The sequence below is a fragment of the Scyliorhinus canicula genome, chromosome 1 (assembly GCF_902713615.1).
Source record: "Scyliorhinus canicula chromosome 1, sScyCan1.1, whole genome shotgun sequence".
Taxonomy (NCBI): domain Eukaryota; kingdom Metazoa; phylum Chordata; class Chondrichthyes; order Carcharhiniformes; family Scyliorhinidae; genus Scyliorhinus; species Scyliorhinus canicula.
In genome coordinates, this window is record NC_052146.1 from 99,365,753 (window position 1) to 99,390,607 (window position 24,855).

At 44.4% G+C, this 24,855-nt stretch overlaps 1 protein-coding gene across 1 annotated transcript in view; it reads right to left on the minus strand.

Annotated features, from left to right (window-relative positions):
* Window positions 1-22,535, minus strand: part of LOC119965470 (transmembrane protein 200A-like) — a 40,801-nt gene extending 18,266 nt beyond the window's left edge. Inside the window, exon 1 of the mRNA XM_038796293.1 lies at window positions 22,184-22,535. The gene's annotated coding sequence lies outside the window, so the exon portion shown is untranslated. The remainder of the gene's footprint in view (window positions 1-22,183) is intronic.
* Between the last annotated feature and the right edge of the window lie 2,320 nt (window positions 22,536-24,855).

The following is a 24,855-nucleotide window of genomic DNA, read 5'->3' on the forward strand; positions in this document are numbered from 1 at the left end:
TCCTCTACAAACCTGCCTCTATCTCTCCCCCAGTTCATCTTCCCACTTGCCCTTTAGCTCCTCTTTCCGAGTTTCCTCCGACTCCATAAGCTCTTTGTAGATGTCCGATGCCTTTCCCTCTCCCAACCTGCTCCAGAAACCATCCTGTAGGAGAGCTAAGGTCAAAACCTACCTTCGCAAAAAGTCCCGCACCTGCAGATATCTGAATCCATTTCCTGCTGGCATTTCAAATTTCTCCTCTAAATCCTCCAAATAGGGGAAGTTCCCATCTATAAATAGATCCACCATACTCTCAATCCCTGCTCTCTGTCATCTCCGAAACCCCCCCATCCAGCCTTCCCAGTACAAACCGATGGTTACTGCAAATCGGGGCCCAGACCGATGTTCCCTCCACTCTCATAGGTTTCCTTCACTGCCCACAGACTCTTCGGGCCGCCACTACCACCGGGCTTGTGGAGTACCGGGCCGGCGAGAACGGCAGAAGTGCCATTATCAATGCCGCCAGACTTGTGTCCTTGCATGATGCCGCCTCCACTCGCTCCCACACTGACTCTCCCCTCCCCCCCTCAACCCACATGCTAATCATCATGGCTATATTTGCCACCCAGTAATAGTTGCTAAATTTCAGCAGTGCCAACCCACCCTCCCCTCGACGACGCTCCAGCTTCACTCGCGTCTGAAATCACCTTGTTTAACCATTTAAAAATGGCCTTGGGATGAAGATGGGGGAGGCACTGAAAAACAAACAGAAATCTGGGGAGGACCGTCATTTTCATGGTGTGTACCCTCCCCGCCAGTGACAGCGGGAGCATGTCCCACCTTCTAAAGTCCTCCTTCATTTGCTCTACCAGACTGGTCAGAATTAACTTATGTAGGAGGGCAGCACGGTAGCATGGTGGTTAGCATAAATGCTTCACAGCTCCAGGGTCCCAGGTTCGATTCCCGGCTGGGTCACTGTCTGTGCGCAGTCTGCACGTCCTCCCCGTGTGTGGGTGGGTTTCCTCCGGTTTCCTCCCACAGTCCAAAGATGTGCGGGTTAGGTGGATTGGCCATGCTAAATTGCCCGTAGTGTCCTAAAAAAGTAAGGTTAAGGGGGTTACGGGTATAGGGTGGATACGTGGGTTTGAGTAGGATGATCATGGCTCGGCACAACATCGAGGGCCGAAGGGCCTGTTCTGTGCTGTACTGTTCTATGTTCTAGTGTCTCCCATTCCCATGCCACCTGGATTCCCAGATAGCAGAAGGTCTCTCCCACCACTCTAAACGGCAGCTCTCCCAGTCTCCTCTCCTGTCCCCTTGTCTGGATCGCGAACATCACTTCCCCTTTCTCTCCATACCCCTTGATCCCTTTAGCTGCAAGGGTCATGTCCAGCTCCCTCTTGAATATATCCAACGAACTGGCCCCAACAGGCCAGATGTGATCGAGAATTCCACAAGTTCACAACTCTCTCGTCCTAAATGGCTTCCCCTTATTCTTGGGCTGTGACCCCTAGCTCTGGATGTCCCCGACATCGGGAACATACTTCCCGCATCTAGTCTGTCCAGTCCCATCAGGATTTTATGTTTCTACAAGATCGCCTCTCATTCCTCTAAACTCCAGTGAGTATAAACCCAGTCGATATATGGTAGGCCTGGGCCTATTGCATCACATTAGCTGCAAGAATAGACTTGTCATAGTCCGAAGTAAATAAAATGACTAGAAAAGCAAGATGTATCACTGGATTCTCCGCCGCCCGCCACCAATAGTGGAGTTCTCAATGCAGCAGAGAATCAAGCATCAGCCAAAAAACAAGATAGACTCCCGATGCTCTGGTCCCCAGCTGGCAGCAGCATTGAAAATGAAAATCGCTTATTGTCACGAGTAGGCTTCAATGAAGTTACTGTGAAAAGCCCCTAGTCGCCACATTCCGGCGCCTGTCCAGGGAGGCTGGTATGGGACCCCCTCATCTTTGATCTGCAAGGCTTTCACAATTCATATCAATGTGAATTGATTTTACGAGTTGGTGACTGGCCAGCTTCCACACACAGCCAGCTGCCTGGATTGTTTAATCTAATTTTTCTTCACACTCGAGTGGATTTTAAGTAGTCAGCCATGAAACTAACTGCAACGTTTATGAACATCTGGCTATGATTGACAGCTCTTGGACCACATCAAAGACAATTATGTGCTCCCACTTCCTCTTTTCCTGTACCACACCTTGCGATCACACCGTCCGTGCAAAATGGGGGCCTGATAGCGGGATTCGGGAAGGAATCCCTCACAATCCTTGCCATGCATAAATTCACATGGCAAGCGATATTGAATCGGCACTGGATTTGCGTTTCCAATGTGAGCGTATGTCAGAGGCGATACATCTCTGGCGGGAGAATATAGTGTCCCAGAGAGATCCAGCCAATATATTCCTTCTCCACGCATAGTATCACCTGCGATTCTGTGATCTTCACAATTTTAGACTTCCCGCACAAATGGCCGGACCCGATCGCCAGGGTTTGTGTCGGCGCGGGTCACAGACATTCTGTGCAAAATATCGGTGCTTTTCATGTTGGTTCGTGTTAAGGTCCGTTCAAAAAGAAGTTTGGCTTTTGTATGTATAGATAAAGGATATTAAACAATTAGCCAATTTACTTAAAAATTCTCCGGTTCACAATTAATACAAATTATTCATAGGAGTGTTATAGCAGGTATCGCATCGTAATTTCCTGTTTAATGATTCATCATTATACTTCACACAGAAGATGCTTTATTATATATACAAGGCATGGAAAATTGCACACTAATAACATAGCCCACACTATTTACTATCCATTTAATTTATGTAGGACGGATACAGCTGGCTGTGTTTTGGAAATATCAACCCCTGCCCCTTCTCCTACCAACCAAACATTGCTACTTGTATGGACACTGCTGGAGGTCGAAAGAATCTGTACAGAAATAAACAGTTAATTTTTCAGGTTGATGACATGTCATCAGGTGCTAAGCAAATGAAAAGACAGAGGGTGGAAAATAGAACAAAATGGAAGGCCTGTGATAGGGTGGAAGGCAGGGGATGAAGTGTCATCGACTTCAAACATTAACTGTTTCTCTCTCCACAGATGCTGCCAGACCTGTTGAGTGTTTGCAGCACTAATTTTATTATTTTTTAAAAAATGTTAAATAAATTCAGAGTGCCACATCATTTTTTTTTCAATTCAGGGGCAATTTAGTGTGGCCAATCCACAGAGACACGGAGAGAATGTGTAAACTCCACACGGACAGTGAGCAGAGGCTGGGTTGGAACCCGGGTCCTCAGTGTTGTAGGCAGCAGTGCTAACCACAGCGCCACCATGTCACCCAGTTTCTGATTTTATTTTGGATTTCTAGCATCCACAGTATTTGGCTGTGTTGGCCTCTTGCGTCAGCAGGCTATTCCAGCCCCTCCAAAGTCACTGGAATTTTGAGCGGCTCATTGCATTTTACAGCCTCTTCCCCGCCAGTTATATGTCCTGCTACAATGGAAGGACTCAAAGCCAAGGGAGCATCTATAAGAAAATGTGCAGTATTGTAATTAGTCTAGTAAGATGATTAAATCTTACAGGAAAACAGTTAATTACCGGGGATTCACACTTCAGAAAAGCATTCTTATAAAATTACAACCTCCATATCCTGATTCCAACTGCTTCAAGTCTCTTTGTGGGTTCACTATGCCCAATCTCTACACCATCCACTAGCTTCACTTCATATCGTCCTGAAACACTCCATTTCCCTGTCTCTAGCATCATGCTCCTTTCCCTCCACCATTCACATCAGTGCTTTCAGCTGACTGGGATACAAGCTACTCATTTTGCTCCAGCTGTCCTCAGCATTTTTCCTTCCTGCTTTGAACACTTCTGCAAAGCAGAGGTTAGCCAAATCTCTGCTGCCTGTGTCCTAGCTCGCACCAAGTCTCGGTCACTCTGCGTTTATTGAACTGGAGCCTTGTCATACAATATCCTGGTTATAAAATTCACAACCTCACTTTCAAAATCCCTTCAAGGTCCTACCCCTTCCTATCTTTGGAATCCCTTCCCAGCCCCACAACCTCTGATATCTGTGCTCCTTTAATTCTGGCCTCTTGAATGCTTTACTCCTGCGTGCCTGTCTTTCACTTGGAATAGTTTTTTTTCACAGTGTGAAATTATACAAGTATGTGTCTCCTAAACCTACTCTTTTCCCATACCAGTCAATGTTTCTTTGTATATACCCATAAGTAATCATCTAATGTCCATTACCTGTACTTCATCTGTAACTCACTCTCTAAATTTCTCCACCTCTTTACTTTTCTTTCCTCTTTTAAAACTCCCCTTAAAACTTATGCTTTCCTCAGCATTTCCTTTTATGACTTGGTAACAAATGTTATTCTATAATGCTCCGGTGGAGTGTCTTGGAGTATTTTATTATGTTAAAAGCATATAATAAGTACAATATGTTGTTCAAATGTATTATCGACCGTTTCTGGTCAATTCCCGATTTTTCTGTTTGTTTCCCACAGATATTTTGGCAATGCCTGGGAACTTTTTTTCTCTAAATAATTGTTGCTCTTGATAAGAACCAGCGTGGGAACATGGAAACCACAGGACAAAAGTATTTCCGAGAACTTTAAACCATAATCCCAATAATTACACCTCAAAAGCAGTACCAATACAAATGAAAAAGTCATATTTACATTTTAATGCCATGCCGAATACTTGTGTGATACTCTCAATTTATTCCCAGCACCAGTAATAGATCTGTTATCACCAGGACTTCACCCTATATTGGATAGTTCAATAGTTCAAAATAATTTTGAAGATCCAAGCCAAATTTGGAAAAGCAAAAACGTATTGTTGTGTTGCCGAGCATTTGTCAGGCTTAAGATCAGCCAGCAGTGACCATCAACACTACACACATGTAAAATTTGCATGCATTTCTTTTAACCTTTTCCCTTATAAATATTTAGAATGGAACCTCCCGAGGTAAAACTGTCACGTTGTCATTAGTCTATCCTGTCAGTGGAGATACTGCAGTGTTACTAATGACAAAAGGATATCAGGGACAAAGTTGCTTATACTGTTTCCAATTAAAATTTACATGAGAGTTCATAATGGGAATACACAAATAAATGACAATTATTTTAAGTTAGATCCAATTATCTTCTGCCAACCAACCTAACTTCAGGTAAAGTCCACATATGCTCTTGTCTCCCCATGTGAAACACTATGGCAGAACAATTCATTAAAAAAACGTACATTTATTAACACCTTTCACAACCATCAGGCATCCCAAAGCGCCTTAAAACCACTTAAGTATTTTTGAACTTTTGATCACTGTTATAATGTAGGAAATGCAGCAGCCAACAGCCTCACAGCAAATCCCACAAACAGCAATATTACAACCAAATCATTTATTTTTGTGACATTAAGGTCGTGTTTCTCAAACTTTTTTTCCGGGGACCCATTTTTAACCAACTGGCCGACCTTCCCAACCCAGGCCGGCCGACCTTCACGACCCACCATTTTTGCTTAACTTTAATGCGACAGGTGAGCCTACTTGATGGTCTCACTTGCTTTGTCATTCAATGTTACATTTCTGTCTGGGTTGTTCATCAAAGGCCCTGGAGCTCACACCAGCACTGTTTCGCCCTGCCATGGACTCTCCTGGAGGTGCTCACTCCAGCAGATTCAGTTGTGAGATCCTGGCCTGTTTGTGTCTCTGTCCCTCTCTTCCATAGTCCAAAGAGATCAATCTTCAGTTCTTCACACAATCGTGACGCTTGTTTGCTGGCAGCTACAAAAGAGAGGAAGCTCTCCTCAGTAATTCCACGTCCAGAGTATGTGACATCAGTGTACTGGGCACGTGACCTGCTCTCTGGTGCCGCTTCTGGCGGGAAAACTAATGGATTAAAAAAAATAATCAGCTCCTGGAACAGCGCGTTGATTTGCGGAGGTGGCGGTCTGTCCCACTGGGCTCTGGGCCTGTGCACTGCTACATCCGGCTGAAGGGGCACGCATGCATGGGACGGCCAGCATTTTTAAAAGCCGGTCTCGGCCATTGGGCACTTCTCCCCATGAACGGGAACGCAACAACCGTTTGCTCTGCGACCTTCTCGACACCCGCTCGCGTTCCCACCAGCAGGTTACAACCAAGTTTGAAAATTACTGAATTAAGGGATAAACATTGACCAGGGTACTGGGAATAACACCCCTCCTTTTCTCTGAAATAGTCATGGAATCCTTTACCTTGGCTTAAAATATTGTACTTTATAATGTAATAACTTGGTAGCCAAATTAATTTGCAGGACCATATTGTTTCACAAACACATACTAACTGGAACCAGTAAAATATTATTGGAAAAAGAATGAGTGATTCGCAAAGCTTTTGATTCTTACATTTGTCACAATATCACATTGTCTATCATGTTTTATTTACATTATGTTAATTAAAACTATCTTGGGAACTTCTGGGGGTATTATGTGAGGGAAAGACATCCCGAGGTGACTCCCGCCAGAGTACTGCACTTTGTACCAGTTTCTCTGCTTCAGAAGATATTTTCTTTTGAAAACCCACATAATTGATAGGATAAGAATCTAGTACGAGTGAAATTGGTAAGATATTAGAGTCCATTATTAAAGACGTGATCGCGGAGTACTTGGATGTTCATGACAAAATAGGACTGAGTCAGCACAGCTTCGTCAAGGAGAGGTCATGTCTGATAAATCTGTTCTTCGAGGAATTAACAAGGCAGTTAGACAAAGAAGAACCAGTGGACGTGATTTCTTTAGATTTCCAGAAGGCCTTTGACAAGGTGCCACATTGGAGATTGTTAAATAAGTTAAGAGCCCATGGTGTTACGGGCAAGATCCTGGCATGGATAGAGGATTGACTGACTGGCAGAAAGCAGAGAGTGGGGATAAAGGGGTCTTTTTCAGGATGGCAGCCAGTGACTAGTGGTGTACCTCAGGGATCGGTGCGGGGACCACAACGGGCTGCAGAAGGACTTGGACAGGATAGGAGAGTGGGCAAAGAAGTGGCAGATGGAATGCAATGTGGAAAAGTGTGAAGTTATGCACTTTGGAAGGAGAAATGGAGGCATAGACGATTTTCTAAATGGGGAGCTGCTTAGGAAATCAGAAGCACAAAGGGACTTGGGAGTCCTTCTTCACGATTCTCTTAAGATTAACGTTCAGGTTCAGTCAGCAGTTAGGAAAGCAAATGCAATGTTAGCATTCATGTTGAGAGGGCTAGAATATAAGACCAGGGATGTACTTCTGAAGCTATATATTTGAATGTTTTGTCTCCTGGACTGATTCTCCAAATCATTCACCTTGGCCTTCAGCGAATTATTCGCTTCGGCCACCAGTGGCATCTCCACTTCCGGTGAGGCAATCTTGTCACTGTGTCGAAAGGGCTACTTCCATGTCTTTTATCGTGGCTCCATGGACTTTCATGATTTTGTTGGTCTCTGCCAGTGCCACTTGGGCTGGGGTCCATTGATTTGCGGAGGTCCTCGAGTCTAACACAACCCGCCAGTGTTTCTTGAATTATTTCGGCAGGATACTTGAAAGCACCTCGGACAAGGAGTCGCCAGAGCCCTAGAGTCTGCCTCTGCCATCTTTTCTACCAATGAGCTCCACAAGGCCTCCGATTCCATCAACGAACTTCTACTGTCTGCTCCCCCCCCCCCCCCCCCCCCCGACCTTTCTGTGCATTTCCATAAGACATAGGAGCAGAATTAGGCCACTCAGCCTATCGAGTCTGCTCCGCCATTCAATCATGGCTGATATTTTCTCATCCCCATTCTCCTGCCTTCTCCCCATAATCCCTGATCCCCTTATTGATCAAGAACCTATCATCTCTGTTTTAAAGACACTGTGATTTAGCCTCCACAGCCTTCTGCGGCAAAGAGTTCCACAGATTCACCACCCTCTGGCTGAAGAAATTCCTCCTCATCTCTGTTTTAAAGAATTGTCCCTTTAGTCTGAGATTGTATCCTCTGCTTCTAGTTTTTCCTGCAAGTGGAACATCCTCTCTATATCCATTCTATCCAAGCCTCGCAGTATCCTGTAAGTTTCAATAAGATCACCCCTCATCCTTCTAAACTCCCAACGAGCACAAACCCAGAATCCTCAACCGTTCCTCATACAACAAGCTCTTAATTCCAGGGATCATTCTTGTAAACCCCCTCTGGACCCTTTCCAAGGCCAGCACATCCTTCCTTGGATATGGAGCCCAAAACTGCTCACAATACTCCAAATGGAGTCTGACCAGACAAAACATTCGAATTGTGGGGCCGTCAGAGGGGATGACCGACTGAATACCATGCAAGAGAAGTTTGATAAGATGGTTGGGGGGGGGGGGGAAGAGAGAATCACATCTCCGCCCATTGGACTGAGCCCACCGTACACTCCGGCAGCGGCCTCAACCTGAGGATCCACCATGTGTGGTAATAGTGAAGTTCCATAGCTTCAAAGAGAAAGAGTGGGTTCTGAGATGGACGAGGGAGCATCATGACTTCAAATGGGAAGGCCACACCATCAGGTTTTACTAACAAGTGGGATTAGAGCTGGTGAAAAAGAGGCAGGCGTTCAACAAAGCCAAGGTCACCCTGTGCAAAAATGGAGTCTGATTTGGTGTGGTGTACCCAGTGCAGCCAAGAGTGACTTTCGAGGCAACGGACTATTTACATGATGCGCCGGAAAAGCTGGACTCCTTTGTAAAGAAACATGGGTTGGGCGCAGTGCGATTGGAATTTCTTGAATGTTGGGGATAGACATGTCGAATTGTTGGAGTTCCATCTTTATTTTTACATTTTCATGTTGTTGGGGTTGAATCTTTTACAGTTTGGACTTGTGTTTGGAGTTGCATATTACGTGGGGTTCTGTTAGGTTTGTTATGAAAATATATAGCTCCCTGTTGGAGCAGAATGGTTTATGGGGTTTTAGATTTTGCTGTTTGTAAACATTTATCTTCTCTATAGTTGGTAGCTGCCCAGCTTACCCAAGAGTTATCTTATGGGCGTGGTGTTGAAGAGTTAACTGTAGCTCATTATAACAGTTTATTAGATAATGAGCTTACTGGTTTTGTTTTGGCTTGTTAGAATTGATTTTAGGTGTTTATGTTCACCTTGCTGCTGCCTGCTGTCTGCGTATTTGGGTGTGGTATTGTCAGAAGACAGGACAAAGGGCGGGGGTTGGGTAGTTTGCTGACGATGACTCCCAGAAAGTGCACAAGACGACAGCCAGGGTGGAGTAGCAGAGGCTGGTGGACTCCATTCTTGAAGTGGACCACCAGTACTCACTTGCACCAACCCTGGAATTGCTGGCAAGTACGAAAAAGCTGCAGACACCATTTGAGCTATTGTCAACAGACAGAGCGGTGGGTCAGCTCTGACGCTCGAGGGGTATGTTTGTGGACACTGGGAGAAGGCCAGTCGCCATCTAGCTCACCAGCTGAGACGACAGGGCGCTTCTCAAGACATTGTACAGGTACGAAACCCAAGCGCCAATCCGGTTTCCACCCCTCCTCAGGTCAATGCGGTTTTTGAACCGTTCTATCAGGGTCTCTCTAGATCAGCACCTCTGGCTAAAGGATCAGTCATTTAAAAAATAAATTTAAGAGTACCCAATTAACTTTTTCCAATTAAGGGGCAATTTAGCGTGGCCAATCCACCTACCCTGCACATCTTTAGGTTGTGGGGGTGAAACTCATGCACACGAGGAGAATGTGCAAACTCCACATGGACAGTGACCCAGAGCCAGGATCGAACCTGGGACTGTGACACAGTGAGGCAGCAGTGCTAACCACTGTGCCACCATGCTGACGATGGATCAGTCATGACTGACGTTTTTGACAGCCTATCCATCCCAGGGGAGAGGAGTGAGGAGTTGGAATCCCCATTGGGCCAGAGGAAATGAAATGCATTGAGTCGATGCAGACTGGTAAAACCCTTGACTCCGATCGCTTCCCCATTGAATTTTATAAGATGTTTGCAGAGCAGTTGGTACTTTTAATTCTGAATATGTTTAATGTTTCCTTATCCTGGGGTTCTACCCACACACAGGCCTCTATCTCCTTGATTCTCGAGAAGGACAAAGATTCAACAGAGTGTGGGTCATATCGACCCATTTCCCTCATAAACGTGGATGTTAAGGGTCGATGGAAGGGTTCTATTTGAGGTGGCAGCCATTTATCTCCCACTTTAGGAAGCTGGTTACCGTTAGATGTTAAGGTCGGGCTTTGGGGATTGTTTTTTGTTCTTTTTGTGTTTGGTTTTGGGGGGGTCGGGGGTTGAAATATCGTAATTGTTGATTGAATATAGTTTTGATGGTGATATACTTGAAAAACATTTCTTAATAAAAATATAGATTTTTAAAAATGCAGCTGTTACGTTACTTGCCAGATTACTGGCTGGAGCCCTAACTCCCAGAGGTGATCTCGGAGGATCAGACAAGCTTGGTTAAGGTCAGCAATTGTCAGCCAATATACGTTGTTTGCTAAACGTTGTCATTTTCCCCTCCTTGGGCCTGAACCAGAGGTGATTGTTGCCCAAGTTGACGAAAAGGCATTTGATAGAAGTGGGAAGATCTGATTGCGATGCTTGCGAGGTTTGGATTTGTACACAAATTTATCTCTGATTCAAATACTGTATAGGGCTCCCGCTGCTAGGGTTTGTTCGAATGCTCTGAACAATGGCTATTTCCATTGAATAGGAGCACAAGACACGGGTGTCCACTGTCCCTGCCTTGGCAATAGAGCCGCTTGCTACAGGGCTGAGGTACTCTGCTAAGCGGAGGAGGTAAAATCGGGGGGGGGGGGGGGGGGGCACTGGTTACCGTTTACACAGAACACCTACTTTACTATATCACAGATCCAGCACGCTCCATGGATTAGATAATGAAGCTGCTTCGGAGTTTTGGCTCCTTCTCTGGGTACACGTTGAACTTGGGCAAGAGTGAATGCTTCCCAGTCAATCTCCTGGGGAAGACAGCCCAACTGAGGACGCTACTATTTTGCCTTGCCAAGATGGGCTTCCATTATCTGGGGGTCCGGGTGGCCCACAATTGGGTCTCACTTCATAAATTAAATTATACTAGTCTGGTTGATAGTGCCAAGTCAGACTTACAGAAGTGGGATAAACTCCCCCTGTCCTTGTCGGCAGGGTTCTGACTATTAAAACAAATGTACTTCTGAAATTATTTTTTTTTCAATGCCTCCCCAAGTCCTTTTTTTTCCAAAGTCAATAAATTAATGATAGGTAGTCAGGGGGCTTGGCTCTACCCTATTTGTTGTTTTACTATTGGGCAGCCAATATTCAGAAGATATTGTTGTGGCGGAGTGATCCTGGTACCATATAGAATTATACAATCCCTACAGTGCAGAAGGAGGCTATTTGGCCCATCGACTCTGCATTGAGTCTGAAAGAGCACCCTACCCAGGCTCTCTCCCTATCCCCGCAACCCCGACTAACCCATACATCTTCTGGGCACTACAGGACAATTTATCATGGCCAATCCATCTAACCTGCACATCGTTGGACTGTGGGAGGAAACTGGAGCACCCAGAGGAAACCCACGCAGACACGGGGAGAATGTGCAAAACACACAATCATTAAAGGCCTGAATTGAACCCAGGCCCCTGGCGTTGTGAGGCAGCAGGGACAAATGGGAGCAAGCTCCTGCACTGTTTCTAGCCTTGGTCCAATAATAACTGTATTGTTGCCTTTCTTCTGGTAGAGTCCACCCTGAGAATCTGGAAGCAGTTCAGGCAGCATTTTAAGTTCTGTTCCATGTCTTCGTTAATCTGCAATAACCATCTTTTTCTGCTAGCGGGTTTGGACGTGACGTTTAAGTCATGGGATAGCAAGGGTTTAGAGTCCGTTTGTAGAGGGGAAGTTTGCCAGGTTTAAGGAGCCGACGGATAAATTCCAACTACCTGGTCCCAGTCTTTTCAGACATGTGACTTTTCACACAAGGCTGTTCCTTCCTTTCCTTGCACCACCCTCTTCCTTTTTGAAGAGGATTTTGTCTTTGACCGGGATTGGTGGGGAGACTATTTTGGGCAAATACGGCCATATCCTCTCAGCGCAGTCAGCTCCGTTGCGTGAGGCGAGGGCGCAATGGGATGGTGAGCTGGGTCCAATTCTGGATGAGGTATGGAGTGAGGTCCTTCACAGGGTCAACTCCACGTCTTCATGTGCTCGTCTAAGCCTGATCCAATTCAAGGTGGTGCACAGGGTGCATCTGACTAAAGCGAGGATGAGTGGACTTTTCCCTGGGGTGGTCAAGTGTGAGCGCTGTTCTCGGGGGCCAGCTAACCACGCTCATATATTCTGGTCTTGTCCCAATTTGATAAGCTTTTGGGCCTCTTTCTTCAACACCATGTCAGAGATACTCAATATTGATTTCGATCCATGTCCGCTGGTGGTCATTTTGGGGTATAAGACCCACTGGTGCTTCAGACGGGATTGAAGGTGGATATAATAAAAATAATCTTTATTGTCACAAGTAGGCTTACATTAACACTGCAATGAGGTTATTGTGAAAAGTCCCTAGTCGCAACATTCCGGCGCCTGTTCGGGTATCCTCGCCTTCGCCTCGTTAATAGCCCGGAGCAGAGTTCTGCTCAGGTGGAGATCTTCTACTCTGCCCAGTGCCTCGGCTTAGTTGGGTGACCTCATTTGTTTCTTACATTTGGGGAAGGTTAAGTAAACCATTTGAGGGTTGGTGGAAGGGTTCTGCCTAAGATGGCTGCCATTCATTTCCTTTATAAGGTGCTAGTCTCCGGTTTCGTTTATCTTTTTGGGGTTAAGTTAGTATGTGCTTTTGCCTGTTAATCTTGCTGTTTTATTGTGTAACTTTGGTTAATTGTTTGGTATAATTTTGTTTATTATGAAACATTTTTAATAAACATATGTTTTTTTTAAATTAAAACTACCTTGGAACTTGGGCAAGTTGGAGGAACTGAGTCACAGCATGCCAGTGGCATCAGCATATAAAATGTTGTTTACAGAGGCTGCGTTGTCCCACAGAATTGCTTTCATCCAAAAAAAACAGGAAGCTGAACTATTTTTGTTTTGATTCCTATGGAGTCAGGCATATGCTGAAAATCCTTCTGCACATTCGGGTTGCTCTCGGCTACAGAGGATGCACGTTGAGAAGTGGTTAACATAAAATTAATCATTCAATTTCCTCCTTTTGTTCATTAAAAATATCACCATTCTTTCTTGACAAAATTACACTTATAGTCAGTGTACATAGTAGGGGGAAAAGAAGAGGAGAAACATATTAAAGAACCTTTTTGACCCAAGGTTCAGCTACACGGAGACAGTTCTTGAAGATACCATCATAGGAAGATGGTTGGCACACAAACTTGAATCCATTTTGAACTAAGCTTTCAGATAAAAGCCATCAAGCTGCACCACATGGTGCCTTGCTCAGAAATGAAATACTATTAATTTGATTTTATTTCATTTTTGGAGGGTTACAGTAGGACCATCAAATTGTTCATTTCAGAATTTTATGGATGGAATATTTTCCACATTTTGCACCTAGTTCACTCACAAATTATGTGCAGAACCGATTGGAGGAACTTTCTGCCCTGCCTCAATCTCAGACCAGTAGCTGTTGGTGCACTAGAATGAATGTTGGGTTCTTCACACCAACTATCTTTGTGATAGTTTTGAGGAATATTATTCATTTAGGGCAAATTATAGACTTTTTTGACCAAGGGTCACCTTTCCTACTATCTCTCTATGTTGCTCGGTGTCAAATTTTGGTTGACTTGCTTTAGAATGTTTAACTAAGATTAAAGGTGATATATTTCTTACATCACAACAGTGACTACATTTCAAAAGTACTCGATTGACTATACAATGTTTTGAGATGTCCAGTCATCATGAAGACCAGTATGTAAATGCAAGTCTTCCTTTTTTGAATATAAAAATGCAAGTTGTTGTTCGGTGCTGTGAGCGGGGTAGGTTTAGGAACTGAATACAGGTTGCCTAAGCTCATTACACTTAAGACAATATGTCAACAGAGCAGGGAGAACATTATTCCATCAACCGTATCCAAACATTAATGATACATCAATCCTGCAACGGCCAGATTTGCAGTCATGCCAGGTGAGCAAAAATTAATTATACTCCCTATCCAATACCAGTCTCAAATTGGAATTGGTCAAGAACGACGTATTTGTTTACCACTAATGCCAGTGAAACTATGTCAGAAAGGCCCCAACAAGACAATCTGACGACAAAATTTTAAGTTAATGTAGTAAAATATCAAAGAGCTTTTCACAGGTTACTTTTATAAACGTTGCCTTGGCAATGATTGTAACTGTTACTGTCACCAATGTGCAGCCTGGTCTCACATTCAACACCAAGTCACACTACATCAGTTGGAGTAAAATTATACATGTTGTGTTTTAACAAAGCTTCACGTTCATAGATTCATGCAGCTTAAATGATTTCTAACACAGCTCTTCAATATGGTTATGGAGTCATCAGGTTTTACAACACAGAAAGAGGTCCTTCAGCCCATCGTGTCTGCGCCAGCCATCAAGCATCTATCCATTCTAATTCCATTTTCCAACACTTGGCCATAGCCTTGAGAAGTGTCAATCTACCATGCCATTTCAGTTTATTTCAGATATTTTTAATGAACATTATGTATTGCACTTGGAGGATCAATTGCAGATGAGGCTGATCTGAGCAGAATTATACACAATCTGAGATCCGGGGTTGTCTAATGAGGAGAAATTGAGCAGATTGATCCAACGTTTTCTGGAGTTTAGAAATCTGAGAGGTGATGCTTTCCCTGACTGGAGAATCTAGGACTAGGGGGTCAAAGGTAAGGGGTCAGCCATTTCGGACTGAGATAAGGAGAAAATTCTTAACTAAGAGTGTTGTGAATCCTTATAGTTCTCAAATCAAACAACAGACTTGTGAGAAAAGTTCTAGCTCATTGAATAAAAGGGACAGTAACAACGTGGATACAAAATTAGCTGAGTAATAGGAAGTAGAGATTAATGGTCAATGGCTATTTTTCTGGCTAGAGGAAGGTTGTAGTCGAGTTTCTCATGGGGCCAGTATTGGGACCCTTGCTTTTCCTGATATATATTAATTATCTAGATCTTGGCGTACAAGGGACAATCTCAAAGTTTGTGGATGATATAAAACTTGGAAGCACTATAAACGGGCAGGACAGTGTAGAACTTCAAAAAGACTTACACAAGTTGATGGAGTGGCCAGACATGTAGCAGAGTTCAATGCAGAGTATTCATTTTCATAGGAAGAACATGGATGGACAATATATAATAATGGGTACAATTCTAAAGGATGCGCAGGAGCATAGAACATAGAACAGTACAGCACAGAACAGGCCCTTCGGCTCTCGATGTTGTGCCGAGCAATGATCACCCTACTCAAACCCACGTATCCACCCTATACCCGGAACCCAACAAACCTTAACCTTACTCTTTTTTTAGGACACTACGGGCAATTTAGCATGGCCAATCCACCTAACCCGCACATCTTTGGACTATGGGAGGAAACCGGAGCACCCGGAGGAAACCCATGCACACACGGGGAGGACGTGCAGACTCCGCACAGTGACCCAGCCGGGAACTGAACCTGGGACCCTGGAGCTGTGAAGCATTTATGCTAACCACCATGCTACCCAAGCAGAAGGACCTGGGTATATAAATGTGGCAGGGCAGATGGAGTGAGCAGTTAATAAAGCAGGCTTTATTAAGAGGGGCATACAGCACACGAGCAAGGAGATTATGCTGACCTTGTATAGGACACTAGTTAGACCTCAGCTGGAGTAGTGTAAAGTTCTGGGTGCCACATTTTAGGAATAATGTGAACGTATTGGAGAGAGTGCAGAAGAGGTTTACAAGAATGGTTCCAGGAATGAGAAACTTCAATTATGGGATAGATTGAAGATGTTTGGACTGCTCACTTTGGAGAGGGGAAGACTAAAAGGAGGTAACTAAAAGGAGATATGATTGCAGTGTTCAAATCATGAGGGGGCTGAACAGTGGGTAGGGAGAAACAGTTCCCACTTGTAAAAGGATCGCGAATGAGAGGGCACAGATTTAAAGTGATTGGCAAATGCAGCAAATGTGAGATGAGAAAAAAACGATTTCACACAAGTGGTTCGGGTCTGGAATGCAATGCCTGGAAGTGTGATGGAGGCGGGTTCAATCAAGGCATTCAAGAGAACATTAGAAGATTATTAGAATAGAAACAATGTGCAGGGGTACGGGGGTGAAGGCAGGGGAACGGCACTAAATCACGATGCTCATTTCGAGAGCTGGTGCAAACCCGATAGGCTGAATGGCCTCCTCCTACTCCGTAACAATTCTGTGATTCTGCAGATGCTCAGTGGTTGAGACTGACAAACCAATGAATACTAATCAAACATTATGGGACTGGGGCAGGAAATTGGAATTGGGGTGTCAGCCATGATTTTACTTAAGGCCCGAGTGATCACATGGCACACGTCTCCCTCCTATTTCTGATAACTCGACAAATAAATCAATTCATTGATTTATTTTAGCTTTGTATGAAACTACACAAGACGTTTTGAATTGAAAAAAAATACACAATGGTCAGGGGCCAAAACTTAATAGTGCAGGACATAGGAACATGAGTAGGCTAATTATCCCCTGGAAAATGTCTTGGCAATGAATTAGACAATGGCTGATCTGAACTTCAATGCCAATTACCAGCCTTTCATCCATATTCCTCGGCTGTTGATCAACAAAAATCTATTGATCTCAGGCTTGAAAATGTCAACAGATCCCCAGCATCCAGATTCTTTAGGTTTTACTGCTCTTTGTAGAGAATGGTACTTCCTAGTTTCATTTCCAATTAGCTTAGCTCCAATTTTAAGATGATACCCTCTAGTTTTGGATTCCTTTATCATTTTAAACATCGCAAGTAGATCACCTCCCAAGCGTCTGAATAAAAGGAATGCAAACTATTTTTACGCAACCTGTACTTGTAATTTAACCCTTTAAGCCCCCATCATTCTGGTGAATCTACACCATGACCCTTCTAAAGAAAATATGTTTCCTGATGTTTGGCAGGCAAAATCAAAATGCAGATGGTGTCTGACCACAGCCATCTCCTAATCACCATCACTTTTCAGACATGACCAATCTTTCACAAGTGGGCGCCAATTCTCTGACCAGCTGATACTGTCCTTGTGCTCTGATAACAGATCCCAATGGCGGTGTGGTCATTCACTCGGTGTCCGAGTTGCTGTGGCAACCTGGACGTTTATATGCATCTTGCAGTCTGTAACTTTGAATAACGATGGGAGATGGTCCAACACTAACTTAATCGCATGGTTAACCAGGAATATAAATGCTAGCAACTTTTACAAAATTGATGTTCAACTGATTGATCTGGTTCCTTTGTTTCTCCCTCCCCTCCGTCTTAAATAATGGAGTGGCTTTTTCAATTTCCCAACCCAAAGGCACAATTCTGTAATCTAGAGAGCTTTGGGAAATTGAGCATCTTCAATTCTTTCCGCCAATCTCTTTTAATACTTGGAGGTGGTAACCATCATGTCCGGGAGATTTGTCCATCCTGGGTCTCATCATTAGCCTCTTTGCCATTTTTAAAAAAACTTCCCTTAAATCCACAAAGTTGCTTCCCAATTTTAGACTCTCTTTGGACTCCAGGATGGTAATTTGCCTCTCTGGTGCCAAGGTCCTGGGTGTCTCTGAGCGGGTACAAAGCACCCTAAAACAGGAGGGAAATCAGTCAGAGGTCATTGTCCACATTGGTATGAATGACATAGGTAGAAAGAGTAGCGAGGTCCTGCAACGGCAATTTAGGGAGCTAGGTAGGAGATTAAAAAGCAAGACCTCTAGGGTAGTAATCTCAGGATTACTCATCGTGCCACATGCTAGCAAGGCTAGCAACAGGGATATAGTGCAGTTGAACACATGGCTAAACAACTGGTGGAGGAGGGAGGGTTTCAGTTTTTTGGATCACCAGGATGCCTTCCAGGGAATGTGGGGCCTGTACAAGAAAGACGGGTTAAACCTGAACTGGAGAGGCACCAATATCCTGGCTGGGAGGTTTACTAGTATGGTTCGGGTGGGTTTAAACTAATTTGGTAGGTGGGTGGGATCAGGACAGTAAGCCAGCAAGTGCAGAGACTGGGGATGAGCATGGTACCAGGGTCAGGCTGGCTAAGAGGAAGAGTGGGCTGGCAGAGGTTGAACTCAGTGGGCTTGGAGGTCTGGAGTGTATCTGCTTCAATGCACGTAGTAAAACAGGTAAGACAGATGAACTTAAAGCCTTGATTCACAAGCGGAACTTGGATATGGTTGCTGTAATGGAGACTTGGTTAAAAAAGGGACAGGACTGGCAGCTCAATATTCCAGTATATAGGTGTTTTAGACGAGACAGGGAGGAAGGTAAAAGGTGGGGAAGTTGCAATACTGGTTAGGGAACTTATTACAGATGTACATAGGGAGGATACCATGGAAAAATCAAGGAACGAGGCACTGTGGGTACAGCTCAGAAACAGGAAGGGGGCAGTCACTATGGTGGGGGTGTACTACAGGCCTCCCAACAGTCCACAGTAAGTTGAAGAACAGATATGTGAGCAGATTCTGGATAGATGTAGAAATAATAGGGTTGTTGTAGTGGGAAACTTTAATTTTCCTCACATTGACTGGAAATCCCTTGGGGCTAGGGGTCTGGATGGTGAGGAATGTGTTCAGTGTGTCCAAGAAGGTTTTTTGGAACAATACGGGGATAGTCCGATGAGAGAGAGGGCTTTATTGGACCTAGTACTGGGGAACAAGCCCGACCAGGTCATCAACATTGTAGTGGAGAACATGTGGCAAACAGTGATCACAATTCCGTAAGCCTTAGGATACTCATGGGAAAGGACGAGTGTTGTCCCAAGGTTAAGGAGCTAAATTGGGGGAAGGCTAACTCCAACCAGATTAGATAGGATTTGGAGGCTGTTGTTTGGGAGGGGCTGCTTGAGGGCAAATTCACATTTTGCATGTGGCAGTCTTTTCAGGAGCAGTTGATGGGAGCGCAGGACAGGCATGTGCCGGTAAAAAGTAAAGACAGGAAAGGCAGGATTCAGGAACCGTGGATGACCAGGGAAATTGAGAACCTTGTCAAAAAGAATAAATATATATATGTGAGGTGCAGGCAACTAAAAACAGATAAAGCACTTGAGGAATACAAGGAAAGTAGAAAAGAGCTCAAGCAGGGAGTTAGGAGGGCATAAAGAGGTCATGAAATGTCCTTGGCAGACAGGATTATGGAGAATCCCAAGGCATTTTATATGTATATTAGGAACAAGAGGGTAGCGATAGAAAGAGTTGGCCCTCTCAAGGAGAAAGGAGGGAAATTATGTGTAGAACCAGAGGAAGTAGGTGAGGTCCTTAATGAGTATTTTGCATCGGCATTCACAAAGGAGAGGGGCATGTTGATTGGTGGTGGCTCAGGGGGATATGAAAACACTTTAGAACATGTTGTTATTAGGAGGGAGGAAGTGCTATGGTAGACAAATCCCCAGGGCCAGGTGGCATCTATCCCAGATGACTGAGGGAGACAAGAGATGAAATCGCTGGGCCTCTGACAAAAATCTTTGAGTCCTCGTTGGCTTTAGGTGAGATCCCAGAGGAATGGAGGATAGCCAATGTTGTACTGTTATTTAAGAAGGGTTGCAAGGATAATCCGGATAGTTATAGGCCAGTGAGCTTGACGTCAGTGATCGTGAAATTGTTGGAAAAGATTCTCAGAGATAGGGTATATGCATATTTGGAAGTGAGTGGTCTTATTAGCGACAGACAGCATGGTTTTGGACAAGGGAATTCACTAATTTGATTGAATTTTTTGAGGAGGTGACAAAAATGATTGATGAGGGAATGTTGTCTACATGGACTTTAGTAAAGCATTTGAGAAGGTCCCTCTTGGCAGGCTGGTGCAAAAGATTAGATCACATGGGGTCAGGGGTGAACTAGCTGGATGGATCCAGAACTGGCTTGGCCAGAGAAGACAAAGGGTAGCAGTGGAAGGGTGTTTTTCTGAATGGAGATCTGTAACTAGTGGTGTTCCGCAGGGATCAGTTCTGGGACCTCTGCTCTTTGTGATATATATATAAATGACTTGGAGGAAAACGTAGAGGGTCTGATTAGCAAGTTTGCGGATGATACTAAGTTTGCAGGAGTTGTGGCTAGTGATGAAGATTGTCAGAGAATACAACAGGATGTAGATATGCTGCAAAATTGGGCAGAATAATGGCAGATGAAATTTAACCCGGACAAATGCTAGGTGATGCATTTTGGTAGATCCAATTCAGGTGGGAGCTATAAAATGAATGGCAGAACCATCAGGAGCATAGAGACACAGAGAGATCTGGGCGTGCAGGTCACAAGTGGCAGCACAGGTGGAAATGGTGGTAAAGAAAGCATATGGCATGCTTGCCGTCATAGGACGGAGTATCGAGTACAAAAGCTCAAAAGTTATGTAACAATTATATGGAACATTTGGAATACTGTGTCCAATTCTGGTCACCACACCGCAAGAAGGATGTGGAGGCTTTGGAGAGAGTACAGAAAAGTTTTACCAGGATGTTGCCTGGTACAGAGCACTGGAATTCCCTCATCAATCATTTTTGTCACCTCCTTAAAAAATTCAATCAAATTAGTGAGACATGAACTCCCTCGTACAAAACCATGCTGGCTGTCGCTAATAAGACCATTCACTTCCAAATATGCATATACCCTATCTCTGAGAATCTTTTCCAACAATTTCACGATCACTGACGTCAAGCTCACTGGCCTTTTCCCAGGGCAGAAACGACAATTACAAGGGAGCACAGGTTAAAGGTGACGGGGGCAAGGTTCAGTGGTGATGTGCAGACTTATCTGGATAGCACATGAACAGGCGGGGTATAGAAGGATTCAGGTGGTTGGTCTAGATAGGACACGTGTTCGGCGCACGCTTGAAGGGCCGAAGGGCCTGTTCCTGTGCTATATTGTTCTTTATTTGTTCTTGTGCCATCCTTGTGTGGTTCCCACTATCTTTCTCTTAAATGTACAGTTTTTTAATAGAAAAATTGTTGGCGTCAAAGCTGAACTGAGGAAGTTTGGAAGAATTACAAATCATGGGCCTCACGGTAGCATGGTGGTTAGCATCAATGCTTCACAGCTCCAGGGTCCCAGGTTCGATTCCCGGCTGGGTCACTGTCTGTGTGGAGTCTGCACGTCCTCCCCGTGTGTGCGTGGGTTTCCTCCGGGTGCTCCGGTTTCCTCCCACAGTCCAAAGATGTGCGGGTTAGCCATGCTAAATTGCCCGTAGTGTAAGGTTAATGGGGGGATTGTTGGGTTATGGGTATACGGGTTACGTGGGTTTAAGTAGGGTGATCATTGTTCGGCACAACATCGAGGGCGAAGGGCCTGTTCTGTGCTGTACTGTTCTATGTTCTATGGTTAGGCTTTATCCAAAGGTTAGATTTTGGAGACCTAAGATTGTAGAGAAGGCTGTTTGGGGGGGGGGGGGGGGGGGGGGAGGGTGAAGAGGACAAGCAATTCCACAGTTCTAATAAAGAATGAGTTAAGAGGGGGAGGTGGTTGTAATGAGCCTTTATCCCAGTACATTGGTGATGTGGGAAGTGTAAGTAGCGTTTAAAGATGTCAAATTTGGAGTTTCCCAGGGAAGATTCAAGGCCAGCAGGGTTAGGATAAAATGAATTTGAAGGTTTGAGATGAAAGAATCAGGCCACAAATTGACACTGAGATAAAACAATAACCAGGTTTGTACTAAGTGCGGCTTTGAGGTTAAATTAAAAGAATTTAGCTTTACATAACAATAATTTACAGTTTTCCATGCAAATTCGTCTTCGAATTTAAATGAACGAGGCTGGCGATTATAGTAAAAATGAATTAAATAATTGAAGTCTAAATTACTTAAGTTGAACGTTTTGATTCCAGTGCTCTAATCTTAGTTAAGTCAAATGAAAATTGCCATCATAAACTTTCTGTCGGCAAGGTTCGGACAGTTAAAAAGGGCGCTCGGTCATTGCGTTTCTAAGAGGTTCAAAGATATTCCAAGCATCATCATTAAACTTCGCAATAACTGTATAGGGTGTCATTGTATTCAAACGAGCGCACGGACAGAATAGATTGGGGAACTCTTTTTACCTCCTTTCTTGATTAATTTTATTCTGTCCTTGCTCCTCGGATGGGTGTTGAAGCGGGCTGAGTGTTTCTCTGGCGATCGGTTTTACAAGGGGCTTGCCTGCTCTCCATAGCGCGGCTGGTTCACATTTACAAATTATTTCGCGTGGCTCTCCAGTAACACACGCCTTGGACGCCGCTACACAAAAGAAAGTGTCCCCGAGACGAGGGAAATTAACTGGACAGGAAACCGAGACACTGGCGGGCTCGATCTTCACCTCCCCTTCCTTTGTGTTCTGCAAGCTCGTTTTTTACACGGAACCTCTTAATTAGGCGTCAACGCCTCCCCAAGAGTTTCCCTCTGCGCTGTTTTAAGTAACGCCTTCATTCGGTAAATTATCCACTTTCAGCACATTCCTTCCTCCTCGTTACTGTCTGTTACAGATTCCTGTAACCGAGTTACAGCGTTGGCGTAATTTTTTTTTTGCATAAACGCCCATAAGTCTCCCCTCAATACTGCCTACCGCATGTAACTTTATTTCCCAAAATTAAAATGTAAACAGCTTTTTAAAAATTTAATTCCTGCGTTTCTTTCTTAATACTAGTGGGTCTATCTTCCATGGGCGTTGCTTTACTGTGAAGCAATGTGTGTGATATCCAACTGCTGGAGGGGTAAATTGATCGCTGCGTTTACCTCCACACCAGTGACCACAAGTCAACAACAACTTATTTACATAAGCACCTTCACTGTAATCAACCTGCTCCCAAGGAACTTCCCAGGAGCAAAGTAAAATCAAACCTAATTCATTGGCTGTGTAGGTCCTGAGGATCTGGAAGACACCAGTGACAAGGTTTGGCTTGTGTGATGGCCATTTGGTAGTCGTGTTGTTCATTGTGAGGCACAGGATACTTCATTTTCCGGCAATAGGAATTGAAATCAATACAAGACTGTAGAACATAGAACAGTACAGCACAGAACAGGCCCTTCGGCCCTCAATGTTGTGCCGAGCCATGATCACCCTACTCAAACCCACGCATCCACCCTATACCCGTAACCCAACAACCCCCCCCCCCCCCCCCTTAACCTTACTTTTATTAGGACACTACGGGTAATTTAGCCTGGCCAATCCACCTAACCCACACATCTTTGGACTGTGGGAGGAAACCGGAGCACCCGGAGGAAACCCACGCACACAGGGGGAGGACGTGCAGACTCCACACAGACAGTGACCCAGCCGGGAATCGAACCTGGGACCCTGGAGCTGTGAAGCATTTATGCTAACCACCATGCTACCCTGCTGCCCATGTGTTCATGTGTTTCATGTGTTACATGAAGGGTAACTGCAACAAAAAAATGGACTTTTAAGACCTTTAAACAGTATAGTTGGTTGCAGAATTGAGAGGGTCCATCTTGTCCAATCAAATTGTAATTAACTTCTGAGCCACTGGAACATAGAATTTACAGTGCAGAAGGAGTCCATTCGGCCTATCGAGTCTGCACCAGCTCCTGGAAAGAGCACCCTACCCAAGTCCACACCTCCACCCTATCCCCATAACCCAGTAACCCCATCCAACACTAAGGGCAATTTTGGACACGAAGGGCAATTTATCATGGCCAATCCACCTAACCTGCACATCTTTGGACTGTGGGAGGAAACCGGAGCACCCGGAGGAAACCCACGCACACACGGGGAGGATGTGCAGACTCCGCACAGAGAGTGACCCAAGCCGGAATTGAACCTGGGACCCTGGAGCTGTGAAGCAATTGTGCTATCCACAATGCTACCATGCTGCCCTAGAAACATGGAGCACCATAGTAAATAAGGAACATTTAGGAATTAATCAAACATTTTTACCTCAATCAAAAGTGGGTAAGAATGTATAAAGAATGTGAACACTGTCCATTCACCTCCAGAATTCGGGTTAAATTCCAAAGCAGGATTCTCACCTTGTTAAATAGTTCCTACATGAATTGTCTAATTCCTAGTTTACCATACAACACAAAACCATCTTAATCTGGCGCCAAAGTAGAAATCTCACTATTCAGCTGAAACAGATGCAATGTGTGTACATGTTCCAACGAACAAAGAACAGTGCCTGTGTAGTAATATATGTAGCTTAATTGGAAACCATTGTTTGACATTTAAACCAGACAAACTGACTCTTGACAAGGCATTGCCTTGAGGAATAAATCAGCAAAGGGCCGTTACTTATATTGTTTAGCTTGGAGGCATGGCGGCACAGTGGTTAGTAATACTGGCTCACGGCTCCAGGGTCCCGGGTTTAATTCCAGCCTCAGGTGACCGTGGAGTTTGCACTTTCTCCCCGTGCCTATGTGGGTTTCTTCCGGGTGCTCCGGTTTCCTCCCAGTCTAAAGATGTGCAGGTTAGGTGGATTGGCAATGCAAAATTGCCCCTTAGTTTGGTTTACGGGGTAGAGTGCCGAATGGCCTCCTTCTGCACTGTACAGGCACAATGTGGGTATGTGTTCTTTCTGTTATTACAATCCCAGACCAGAATCCAACAGAGGCTAGGATACTGGACCGAAACCCTAATATTTGAGTTTATTTATAAGATTGTGCGGAAAGAATGATTCATTCCAAATTGCATGAAATAGTAGGGCTCAATATTTTTAAACAAAACATCATTATGACGACAATATTAACTTTTTTAAACTTCATACCCGGAAAGAACTTA